This window comes from Phacochoerus africanus, chromosome 4, assembly GCF_016906955.1.
Source record: "Phacochoerus africanus isolate WHEZ1 chromosome 4, ROS_Pafr_v1, whole genome shotgun sequence".
Taxonomy (NCBI): Eukaryota; Metazoa; Chordata; class Mammalia; order Artiodactyla; family Suidae; genus Phacochoerus; species Phacochoerus africanus.
Genome location: NC_062547.1, coordinates 71,661,097 through 71,673,713, shown reverse-complemented (window position 1 = coordinate 71,673,713; position 12,617 = coordinate 71,661,097). Strand labels below are relative to the sequence as shown.

The 12,617-nt window shown below is 51.5% G+C and overlaps 1 protein-coding gene across 5 annotated transcripts in view; it reads left to right on the top strand.

Moving 5' to 3' along the window:
- The first annotated feature begins 6,458 nt into the window (after positions 1 to 6,458).
- EVI5L (ecotropic viral integration site 5 like) overlaps positions 6,459 to 12,617 on the top strand; it is a 33,066-nt gene continuing 26,907 nt past the window's right edge. For 4 of the 5 annotated variants that reach the window (XM_047777205.1, XM_047777204.1, XM_047777203.1 and 1 more), the window contains exon 1: positions 6,459 to 6,523. The gene's annotated coding sequence lies outside the window, so the exon portion shown is untranslated. The remainder of the gene's footprint in view (positions 6,524 to 12,617) is intronic. The other variant, XM_047777202.1, reaches the window with a different exon arrangement.

The following is a 12,617-nucleotide window of genomic DNA, read 5'->3' as shown; positions in this document are numbered from 1 at the left end:
TAAGGATCCAACATTGTCACTGCTGCAGGTTGGGCCACTGCTGTGGCACAGGTTTGATTCCTTCCGAATAGGAAAAAAAAAACAAAACAAAACTCAAAATGGATCAACAGGAGTTCCCATTGTGGCTTAGCAGAAATGAATCTGACTAGCATCCATGAGGACGCAGATTCGATCCCTGGCCTTGCTCCATGGGTTAAGGATCCGGCATTGCCACAGGCTGTGGTGTAGGTTGCAGATGTGGCTCAGATCCTGCATTACTGTGGCTGAGGCATAGGCAGGCAGCTACAGCTCCGATTCCACCCCTAGCCTGGGAACCTCCACATGCCGTGGGTGCAGCCCTCAAAAAAAAAAAAAAAAAGAAAGAAAAGAAAAGAAAAAGAAAAAAAGACAAAAAAAATGGATCAACAACCTAAATATAAGAGCTAAACCAGGGAGTTCCCATTGTGGCTCAACAGGTTAAGAACCTGATTAGTATCTACAAGGATACAGGATCAATCCCTGGTCTCGCTCAGTGGATTAAACGATCCAGTGTTGCAGTGAGCTGTGGTATAGGTTACAGATGAGGCTCAGATGTGGCATTGCTGTGGCTGTGGCATAGGCTGGCATCTGCAGCTCTGATAGTCCCCTAGCCCAGGAATTTCCATATGCCACAAGTGTGGACCTGAAAAAAAAAAAAATAAGGGCATTCCCACTGTATCCATGAGGATGCAGGTTTGATCCCTGTCCTCGATCAGTGGGTTGGGGATCCAGCCTTGCAGTAAGCTGTGCTGTAGCTTGCAGACAAGGCTCAGATCCTGCCTTGCTGTGGCTGTGGTGCAGGCTGGCAGCCAGAGCTCCAACTTGACCCCTAGTCTGGGAGCTTCCATATGCCATGGGTACAGCCCTAAAAAGACAAAAAAAATTTTTTTTTTTTTTTTTTTTGCCATTTCTTGGGCTGCTCCCGCGGCATATGGAGGTTCCCAGGCTAGGGGTCCAATCGGAGCTGTAGCCGCTGGCCTACGTCAGAGCCACAGCAATGCGGGATCCGAGCCTCGTCTGCAACCTACACCACAGCTCACTGCAACGCCGGATCATTAACCCGCTGAGCAACAGCAGGGATCAAACCTGCAACCTCATGGTTCCTAGTCAGATTCGTTAACAACTGCGCCACGGTGGGAACTCCAAAGACAAAAATTTTTTAAACTTTTATGCATCAAAGGATATCTTCAAGAAGGTGAAAACACAGCCTACTGAATGGGAGAAAATATTTGCAAATCATACATCTCATAAGGGTTTAATAGAATACATAATGAAACAACAGCAACAGCAACAGCAAAAACATACAATTGTATAAAAACGGTCGAAAGACTTGAACAGACTTTCCCCAAAGGTAATATGTGAATGGTTAATAAGCACACAAAAAGATGCTCAATATTATTAGTCATTAGGTAAATGCAAGTCAAAACCACAATGAGGAGTTCTTCTGTGGTGCAGTGGGTTAAGGATCAGGTGTTGTCATTGAGGCGGCTTAGGTCGATGCTGTGGCTCAGGTTCGATCCCTAACCTGGGAACTTCCACATGCCGTGGGCATGGCCAAAAAAACCCAACACACCCACAATGAGATAACAATTCCCACCTACTACGATAGCTATTTTATTTATTTGTTTGTTTATTTATTTATCATCTTTTTTTAGGGCAACGCCCTTGGCATATGGAGGTTCCCAGGCTAGGGGTTGATTCAGAGCTGCAGCTGCTGGCCTACACCACAGCCACAGCAACAATAGATCCAAGCCTTGTCTGTGACCTACACCACAGCTCATGGTAACGCCAGATCCTTAACCCTGAGACAGACACTCAGCAAAAATATTTCATACATACATCAGTATATGATTTAGGTTATCATAAAAAGGAATGGAGTCCTAATACAACATGGATGAGCCTGAAAACACTTGCTAAGTGAAGTAAACCAGACATGGAAGGACAAATATTGTACGATTCCACCTAGATAAGGTCCTTAGAATAGGAAAAGTCATAGAGACAGAAAGTGGAATGGGGAGTTCCTGTTGTGGCTCAGCGGAAACAGATCTGACTAGGACCCATGAGGACGCAGGCTCGATTCCTGGCCTTGCTCTGTGGGTTAAGGATCGATCAGGCATTGCCGTGAGCTGTGGTGTAGGCCAGTGGATACAGTTCTGATTAGACCCCTAGCCTTGAAACCTCCATATGCCACAGGTGTACCCCTAAAAAGACAACAAGAAAAAAAAAGAAAGTGTAATGGAAGTTACCAGGGCTTGGGGGAGGGGAATGAGGAATTATCATTTAATAGGGACAGAGTTTCTATTTAGGAATGATGAAAAAATTTTTTTGGCTGCACATGTGGAAATTCTCAGGCCAGGGATAAAACCCACATCACAGCACCAGATCCTTAACCTGCTGCCCCACAAGGGAACTCCCTGAAAAATTTTTGTAAATAAATAATGATGAGGGAGTTCCCATCGTGGCACAGCAGAAATGAATCCGACTAGGAACCATGAGGTTGCAGGTTCCATACCTGGCCTCGCTCAGTGGGTTAAGGATCTGGCATTGCTGTGAGCTGTGGTGTAGGTTGCAGACGCGGCTCGCATCCTGCGTTGCTGTGGCTGTGGTGTAGGCTGGTGGCTACAGCTCCAGTTCGACCCCTAGCTGGCGAAACTCCATATGGCACGGGAGTGGCACAAGAAATGGCAAAAAGACAAAAAATAAAAAATAAAATAAAATCCCACCACCAAGAGCAGAAGTTTCAATGCCTCTTAAGGTCTAGGCTCAGAACTAGCCCGGCATCACTTTTGATGCATTCTATTGGTCTGAACAAGCAACAAAGCCAGCTCAGATTCAAGTGATGGGGAAATAGACTCCACTTCTTCATAGGAGGACTACCTATATTGTGCCCTTTTTGGCTCTTTATGAGACAAAATATGAGGAAGTTCCCACTGTGGCACAATGGGATAGGCAGCATCTCTTATCACCAAGATGCAGGTTCAATCCCTGGCACGGCACAGTGGGTTAAAGGATGCATCTTTGTGGAAGCTTCGTCATAGGTCACAACTGAGGCTTGGATCCAATCCCTGGCCCAGAGCTCCATAAGCCATGGGGCGGCCAAGAAAAGAAAAAAAGAGCAAGTATCAGTTCTGAGCCCACATTAATCAATATTCACAACAAACAAATTTTAGTTTAGTCCAGAAAAAAATTTTGCTTGTGCTAAAACTTGTTATCTGATAAATACTGAGAGAAGAGTATTTTAATACATTTAAATGTGCAAAATTTGACTCTGAAGAAATGACATCCACTAAAAAACAAAACAAACAAACAAACAAAAAAAACATGGAGGTAGAATTGACAGTTGGTAACAATTGGACAAAAAGAGCCCAATTAATGAATCAAATGTTTACTGCAAAAATCACATGGAAAAAGATGTTCCTGATAAAAATGATTTCAATCAAGTAAAAACATGGGAAAAAAAAAAAAACACTTGGGAAGGGTTTAAGTACACGGAATAGCAAAGTGATCCAGGAATCTAATTGGCTAAATGCAGCTTAGGATTCAAACGTCTTTTCCAACAGAAATGTGTTGGATTTTTTCCCCCACTGTGCTTATAAAAATGGAATCAAAGCATCTCCAGAATAAAACCATCCTTTGTGTGAAAATGGCAGGGTGGGTGTGAGAGGGTCAAATGCCCTGTGTATCTTCCTGGTGTTTAATTTTATTCCCCAGACACTAGACGCCACTAGTTTCTAAGAAAGCCCCCCAAAACAATCTGGCCATGACCTCTTTCTGTGCAGCCCTGGACCCCACCCAGGCTTGTGCCTCTGAGGCCTCTCTGTCTCCCAACTCCAGGAGCAGTCCAGATTTTTCTGTTCCTTGGAAGTTGTGGCTCACACCAAACTCTTCTGCCCTGAGGTCGAACCCCAAGATTTTGTCCTTTATTATGGTTCCTCAGCACTCCCACACTGAGGGACCATGGGCAGCCAGGTTGTCAAAGTTTGTCCCATAGTGATGACTTGGCCCTCACCACACACTGGTGTCCCTCTTGCCTTCCTGATTTAACACCATGCATCCCATCTCCAATCATGTCCACAGGGCCCCTCCCCAGCTCCCAAGTCCACCCAGGAATGGGGACAAGGTCCGTGAGATTCACTTCAGCCTCATACTCTGCAAATCCAAGATCACCCTGTGACTTTGTCAGCACTATGAAATGTCCAGCACATAAGCTGGCTTTAAAAGAAGGGTGGCAAGGAGTTCCCGTCGTGGCTCAGTGGTTAAGGAATCCAACTAGGAACCATGAGGTTTCGGGTTCAATCCCTGGTCTTGCTCAGTGGGTTAAGGATCCCGGGTTGCTGTGGCTGTGGCGTAGGCCGGCGGCTACAGCTCCTATTGGACCCCTAGCCTGGGAACCTCCATATGCCGAGGGTGTGGCCCTAGAAAAGAGAAAAAAATGAAATAAAATAAAATGTTTAAATAAAAGAAGGGAGGCAGGAGTTCCCGTAGTGGCACAGTGGAAAGAAATCCAACTAGGAACCATGAAGTTGGGGATTTGATCCCTGTCCTCACTCAGTGGATCTGGTGTTGCTGTGGCTGTGGTGTAAGCCCACAGCTGTAGCTCCAATGAGACCCCTAGCCTGGGAATCTCCATATGCTGCAGGTGCGGCCCTAAAAAGCAAAAGAGGAAAAAAAAGGGAGTCAAAGGAACGTTCTTTAAAAAAAAAAAATATAGGATATTGGGGATATGGGCATGTGGGAGAGAAGGAATGCATTATATTTATTTTTACCACAAAGTTTTTAGAAATATGTTTTGAGGCTTTCCTTTGCAGTTACAGAATTTTAATAGATGCAGTGTAGATAGTAAGAGAGAGGAAGGGAAGGAAGACATAGAGAGAGGGAGTGTAGACAGGGGCAGAGAAGGTGTAGGTAGACATATTAAGAGAGGAAACAGGGACAGAGAGAGGAGACAGACACACTGTAGATGGTACAGAGTGTAGAAAGATGCAGCGACAGATGGACAGGGGCAGGGAATGTGGCTGGGTGTCATTCATTGTTCCCCAAACCAGAAGAACCCCCCTACCCACTATTTAGAAGGTTGAGACCTCAAACCTCAGAAGGTCCTGACACTCCCCACTCTGGGTTCCAGCCCTCTCGTTTCCATGTCCGTCTCCCCACTTCCAGCCTCCATTGTGAACTTACCGTGTCACTCTCTCTTCTGTGACAGGTGGAAATGTGTCATTTTTGTTAAGTCTTGCCGGCTATCAGTAACTGCTTCTAATGCCCCACAAGGGGCCAGCCTGTTTTGATCGTCCCCTAACCTTCCTTTTCCTGTTGATAGGGTCTTGGCCTGCCATTCGCTCATTCATCAGTTACAAGCAGTTCCCATGGGCTGGGCCCCTTCTCAGAAATGCTGGGGATCCCGAGGAGACCTGACCTAGGTCCTGCATTCCACACACACCCCGTCTAGATGGGGCGGGCGATGGGAGGGCTGTGTCCCAAGCAATGATAAAAGCGTGCTCAGAGTTTAATGCGGGAACAAGATACTCAGCCTCAGAGAATATACTTAACCCTGACTAGACGAGGGCAGGGGACCTGCCTGAGTCTTTGGTGTGACACCCCAAAAGCCCCTCCGCTAGCACCGCTAGTTAATGAAGCTGTGGTCCCACCACCTCCCCGCAGCCATAGGGATTTCTGGCAACTCCCCTTCCCGGACCCAACCCATTAGCCCCTACCTTATCTGCCCCCGCCCCAACGATGATCTAGGCCACGCCCCTCTCAGCCCCGCCCCTATTTCATTCACTCCAAGCCTCAAGCCCCAAGCCCCACCGGCTCAGATCAATCTCACGAACTCATTGGCCAGAGAGCGTCCCTTCACCGCCCTCCTTCAGTGTCATTGGCTCCCTGGGTGTCATTCTTCTTTATAGAGGCCCAACAGTTGCCATGGCCAAGGTTTGAGGGACAGATAATAATGGCCGTCCCAGGACGTCTCGTTATTGGGTCAAAAAGCCCGGTTCTGGGCGGGGCTTAGACCCAAACGCTTGCCTGCCCCTGTCTGGGGTTCCTTAGGGACTCAGCCTTCCCTCAGAGACACACCCCTCTCTCCTCGCTATTGGCCCTGCCATGTGTTGATCACCAGGATTCCACATTCCGATAGGCAAAACCACCCGTCCCTCACTGCTTCCCTAATTTTAATTCGCTTCTCTCCTTAAAGGAGTCAACCTTCTGGCCGTAGCCAGGGCCCTCCTTACGGAATGTACACGGATTGGCCAGGAACACCGTCACTCCTGGCCAATGGGCGGAGCCAGAGTTCCTTGGGGTGGCGAATTGGCTGACTGGGCCTCGGGGGTGGGGCAGCGGCTCCTGTCAGCGGGTGAAATGGCAGCGGCGGAGCCGGCGGCGGCCGCGGTCCCGGGGGGCGGCTGAGGGGGCCGGGCCGGGGCTGCGGGGTGAGCGGCGCGGCGGGGATCCGGCAGCGCGGCCGGGGACGGCTAGGCTCGGCACGGCGATGGCGGCGCGCTCGGCGCAGGTAGGTAGGCGGCGCGGGCCAGGCCTCCCAGGCGCCTTCTCAGGCCCGCGGCTCCGCGCTGCGGCCCGCGGGGGCCGGGCAAGATCGGGACTCAGGGCCCCCTCTCCCCAGAACCCGCGCTGGGACCCCTTGGCACTCCTAGCACGGACCCTGGCCGTCAACCTCGGGCCCCGGCCCCTGCCCACCCTCGTTCCCGACGCTTCCCGACCCCTCAGGGGCCCTTCCCCGACACCTCTGACACCTCCGGGCGTCCTCCTCCCCGGCGCAGCCCCCTCCCCAGAAGCTTTCTCGGGCCCGTAACCCCTGACCACCCTCTCTACTGACCCTCAGGACCCCTTCCCGGTCTCATAAGGGCTCCCTCTGCCCCCACCCCGCAGACCCGCCCCCTACAAGCGCCCTCCAGGAAGCGGAGGACCCCCGCCCTCCCTCTGTCCCAACCCCTCAGGTCCCCCTCTCATCTGTAGACCCCCTTGCCACGCCGTCCCTCCCCTCACTTCACATCCTATCTCTGGGCTCAGACGTACCCCCATCCCCAAGGATACCAGTCTTGGAGCCTTCTGACCCCACAGGATCCCCCTCTCCAGCCTCTGTAAATCAGGATTCCTGCTCACAGGCCTCACCTCAGCCTGATTGCCCATCTGCCACTCCCAGCAGCCCCATGGCCAAGGGCACCCCTGAAAGCCACTCCTGGGGTCTTCTCAGCACACTCCAGTAGCTCCACATACAGCCCTGATCTTGACTTGTCTTGATCACTGCTTCCTGAAAATCCACCTTCACCTCATGCTCAGGACCTCCCTACAGATGTTCTGAACCCCCTCCCCCACCTAAGGACACACACCTTTCAGAGGGCCCCACTCACACATTCAGGTGTGCGCATGCCACACACACCTGGGACCCAACAGATCAGTACCCATATACCCCCAACAACTCATACGGACAGACCCTGGACCCCTCACACACAGACATTCAGGAGCCCCTGACATGGACACACACACACAGGGTCAGACACTTTTATCCTCAACACAGACCCAGGCAATTGGGACCCTCTCCCAACACACACACATTCACAGGGCTCTTCAGCACTTTAGCACGCCTCCTCCTTGGACCAAGAGCTCCCAGCTCAGACAGAGACTCAGGCAGCTACCCAGCCTTCCCAACACACCAACCTCCCTAGCCCACTCCCTCTTTGGGGTCCTGGAGGTGGCAGAGTGACCCAGAATCTCCCAGTACCCTGGTGGACACCTGCCCTAGGCCTCTTCCCCCTTGTCTATTTCTCACCACTTTGCCCTTCTTCAAAAGGAAGGATACTCATTCTCCCTCCTATACCAGTGTCCCCAAAAGAACCACTGTCTGCCTCCTGATTTATGCCACCCCTGGTAGAGGGCTGGGGGTTCAGACTACTCCTGGCCCCGGTCTTGGAGTCTGACCAGACGGGTAGGACCAGCATCCTAACCCCATCACTCCCGCTAGCCTCAGATGGCAGGGCCAGCACTGCTACCCAGGGACAGCCCCTGACAGCCACGGGAGCTCTTTCACCCACGACCAGCGTGTCATGCCAAAATGAAACAGCTTCCTTCTATCCTGGCATTTGGGACCCAGTGGGGCTGGGTTTGGGCCTGCCAGAAGCTGACAGCTCTTTGTTAAGGAATATTTCCAGAAGGGAAAAATGTGCTGAAGAGGCTCGGGTGGAACCCGAGTGAGTAGTCGGCTTGGTCTTTTCCCTCAGCCTGGCTGGGATGGAGCTGGAAGACCCAAGTCCGTGAGTCTTCCCAGGTGTTCTGGCTCTTCCTGCCCATCCTGTTCCCTCCACAGCCCTTGCCCTCAGGTCCAACCTGTGGGCCCCCCTGGGCTTCTGTGCTCGACTGCAGGTGGTTTGGCCCTGGCACAGAGACAAGGCAAGGCAGAGAGGAAAGCAGATCACAGAACTGGCGAGACATTACTGCCAGGACCGCAAGGAGTGAGGAGAAGCCCCAGGTCCCGCCTGAGGGGAATCCAGATCAGTGCTGCCTGTCTGGACTCCTTTGGCTGATATCAACGTGCCTGGGAAACCCCAGAGAAACAAGCCCAGGCTTCTTTGTGGATATTCCCCAGTGGATGCTGGATGGCTCTGGGGGAAAGTGCATCTTGGCTTGGGGCCTCAACTTACCCATCTGGAAAATGGGGAGAGAAGTACTGAGACCAGCACTTTGTACTTCAGGGGAGCCATCAAGGTTAGGCCCTGGCCCTGAATGTCCCCTGAGCATCACATGGAAGGGGTCAGTAGGGTCCAGGAGGGCAGTTGCCCATCTTTGGATGCTGGCAAAGTCACTGGCCAGCCTGGACCCCTGGTTGTAATTAGCTGATGCCTCAGCAGGTAATGGCTGCCTTTCCATGGCTGAGCTGTACCTCAGGAAGCCAATTTGAGAGATGGTCTGTTGTGGGATTTGTGGCCACACAGAGACCTCCCAGGGGGACAGAGGGTAGTCAGGGGCCTGCTTGCTGGCAGTGCCCACACCCCATGTGCTGAAGGGAGGAGGGAACAAGGAGATTCATTCCTGAAGGTCACGAGGCATGCAGGAAACAAACTCCACAGCCTCCCCAGGGGGGACTTTGTGCAGATGTGGTGGGGTCAGAAGGCTCCCAGAGGCAGACTGTGAACTCCTTAGGAAAATACGAGCAGGCTCCCAGGGAGGGCTTGTGAACCATATCAGTGACCTTTTACCCTAGACCTGGGGTCCAGGTCCGTGCCCCTGTGTATGTGCTTTTGATCATGCAAGGGGCACAAAGGATCATGATCTCAATTTCCTCTTGCAGAATGTAGGTGCTGGTTATTCCAGGTGAGGCCCCCACCACATATGGGGAAGCCAGTGAGGAGGCTGGGGGACGAAGGAATGTCAGGTGTGGCCCCTGCCCTGCATCTAGAGACCTTCTCAACATCAGGAGACAAGAGCTGAAACCAGGAGGGCACGCTGAGCAGACCGTGCTGCAAGCTAGGCCCCACTTACGTATTATCTCATTTAACCCTGCAAACAACCCAGAGGAACTGCCAATTCCTCAGCATCACGTCCTGTGTGGAAGCGGGAGACAGATTAATGTACAGCATGCCGTGAGAACAGAGCAAAGGGCCCTGCGCATCCCTGGAGCATCAGGGGAGGTGGAGCAGGGATGACGTATGGGCCATGAGAGGAGCTCTCCGGGCAGGCGTGGCAGGGAAGGCTGTTCCAGGCAGCCGAAGCGCTTGGACAGGGGCCCAGGCAGCAGGAACAAGTGTGGTGCATGCTGGAAAGTGCGCCTCATTTGATGGGTTTCTTCCTATCAACCTTCATGCCCCAAATGCAATCTACAATGCACACGCTGCAGGATGCTTCCTCATAAAGGATCGGTATTGGGGGCTGAACTTGGAAAGGCAGCAAACCCCACCCTGCCTGGGACATGGGTGGCACGCAGGCTCTAGAAGCCAAACAGGGGAAGAGGGAGGTTAGGGAGGTAACTGACTCGCCTGGGCTGAGGAAGAGCTTGCTCCCTTCCTGGGAGATCCAAGGGGCATGTTGGCACACCTTGCCCGTACTTTTCATTCATTTCTCAACCTGCCATGCTCTGTTTGTGAGATTGTTTCATTGAGGGCTATCTCCCACACCAGCCTGCGAGACCCAAAAGGCCAGGGCGCATGTCGGTTCTTCATGGTTGAGTCATTGGTGAGTACAGGGCACATAGCGAATGCTCAGTAAATACTTGGATAGTTTTAGGAGTTCCTGTTGTGGCTCAGTGGTTAACAAATCCGACTAGGAACCATGAGGTTGCAGGTTCGATCCCTGGCCTTGCTCAGTGGGTTAAGGATCCGGTGTTGCCGTGAGCTGTGGTGTACGTTGCAGACACTCCTCACATCCCATGTTGCTATGGTTGTGGCGTAGGCCGGCGGCTACAGCTCCGATTCGACCCCTAGTCTGGGAACCTCCATATGCTGCAGGAGCGGCCCAAGAAATGACAAAAAAAAAAAATACTTGGTTTGTTTTAGCAGCTGATAAGTCTTTCCTACTCACCCACTTTTTTTTTTTTTTTTTTTTTGAGGCCACATCCACAGCATATGGAAGTTTCCAGGCCAGGGATTGAATCCGAGCCATAGCTGTGGCCATGCAGATGCTTTAACCCACTGTGCCAGGCTGGGGATCAAACCCTTACCTCTGCAGTGACCCAAGCCACTGCAGTCGGATTCCTAACCCACTGTGCCACACAGAGGGAACTCCTCACCCACATGCAGCCTCGGCACGTGGAAGTTCCTGGGCACGTGGAAGTTCCTGGGCCACAGCAGTGACCCGAGCCAACAGTGACATTAGATCCTTAACCTCTAGGCCACCAGGGAACTTGTGTGTGTGTGTGTGTGTGTGTGTGTGTTTTGCCTACTCACACACTTCTGAAAGAGGTCCTAGATCTCTTCTGCAGAGAGGCCGGGTCCATCTGATTGGAGAGGTCCCACAGGCAGGGCAGACCCACTTCATCCCCACACCTGGTCCAGCCAGCCTTTGCAGCAGGAAAGATGCCATCTTGTCTTTAAGAGCCGAGAGCCATTATAAGATGCCTCTTCTCTTATCCACCTCTCCCTGGAAGGCTTACAAGGGCTTTACATTTTTTCCTTTGTCATTCCCAGAGACACTGAAATATAGAGAAAGGAGACATTGCCAGGAATGAGCCTGTTATGGTGGCAGAAAGTAGCTGGTGACCTGCAGGAAAGGAAACTTTTTTTGAGGTCAGAAGAGAACCCACAGATCATAAGGGTCCACCCCTAAGATTTTAGCCTGAGGGTATTTGGTGCTGCTGCTATTATTACCAATAAGGATGATTATCGTCTTACTGTGTTTAATATTTAAACAGGGCCACCCTGTAAGGAGTGTGCCTGCTGAGGAGAGGTTTGTTTATTCTAGTGCCTGATGGTGCACTAGACACTGAGGATCCTGTGGTGGGCTAGACAGCCCCTGCCCTTGTGGAACTTGCCATCCAGCAGGGAATACATTTTATGGGGAATATAATATTTATGGAGGTCCACAGGTTTTAGCTCATATATTCCTTCCAACAAAACCTATGAGGAGATACTCTCATTTAGCCCTGTTTACCGATGAGGAAACTGAGGCAAAGTGTCTCATACCCAGATCAGAAAGAAAATAGCAGAGAACGGATTTGAACCCCAAAGTCCTCCTGGAAAGCCCAGAGATCCAAGGTCAGTTATCCACACACAGCCATGGTGGAAGGTATGCGGATGTGGAAAATTCCGCCTGGCACAAAGGAGCAGCTAGAACTGGGGATGAGAGGAGGGTAGGCAGTGACTTCTGAATTCCAACTGCTGTCCTTGTTATCCAAGGGGGAGCTCACCCACCAAATGCCCACCCCATTGCCAAGGGAGAGGACCTGAGACACCAGGCTGTTTCCCCAGGAGTTGAGGTCAGGCAGGACCATGGTGGTCTGCTGGCTGGACAGATGGGGTTATGTGACATCCTTTAAGGACTCAGATTCAGAAATGACTGTGGAAGTTCCCCTTGTGGCTCTGCAGAAACAAATCTGACTAGTATCCATGAGGATGCAGGTTCGATCCCTGGCCTCGCTCAGTGTGTTAAGGATCCGGTGTTGCTGTGAGGGTGTAGGTGGAAGACAAGGCTCGGATCCACATTGCTGTGGCTGTGGTGTAGACCCGCAGCTGCAACTCTGATTTGACCCCTAGCCTGGTTTTGCCTACTCACACACTTTTGAAAAAAGATGTGTGGCCCTTAAAAAAGAAAGAAAGAAAGAAAGAAATGACTCTGTGTTTTCATAATCGTTAGAGGTGGAAGGCCAGAAGCTGGGGTGGGGGCAGGGGAGACAGGTAGAAAACCAAAATCAGGAGTTCCCATTATGGCTCAGTGGTTAATGAACCCGCTAGTATCCATGAGGATGTAGGGTCGATTCCTGGCCTCTCTCAGGGGGTTAAGGATCCGGCATTGCCCTGAGCTATGGTATCGTCACAGGCACAGCTCGGATCTGGTGTTGCTGTGGCTGTGGTGTAGGCCAGCAGCTAGAGCTCCAATTCGACCGCTAGCCTGGAAACCTCCATATGCCGTGGGTGCAGCCCTAAGAAGACAAAAAAAAA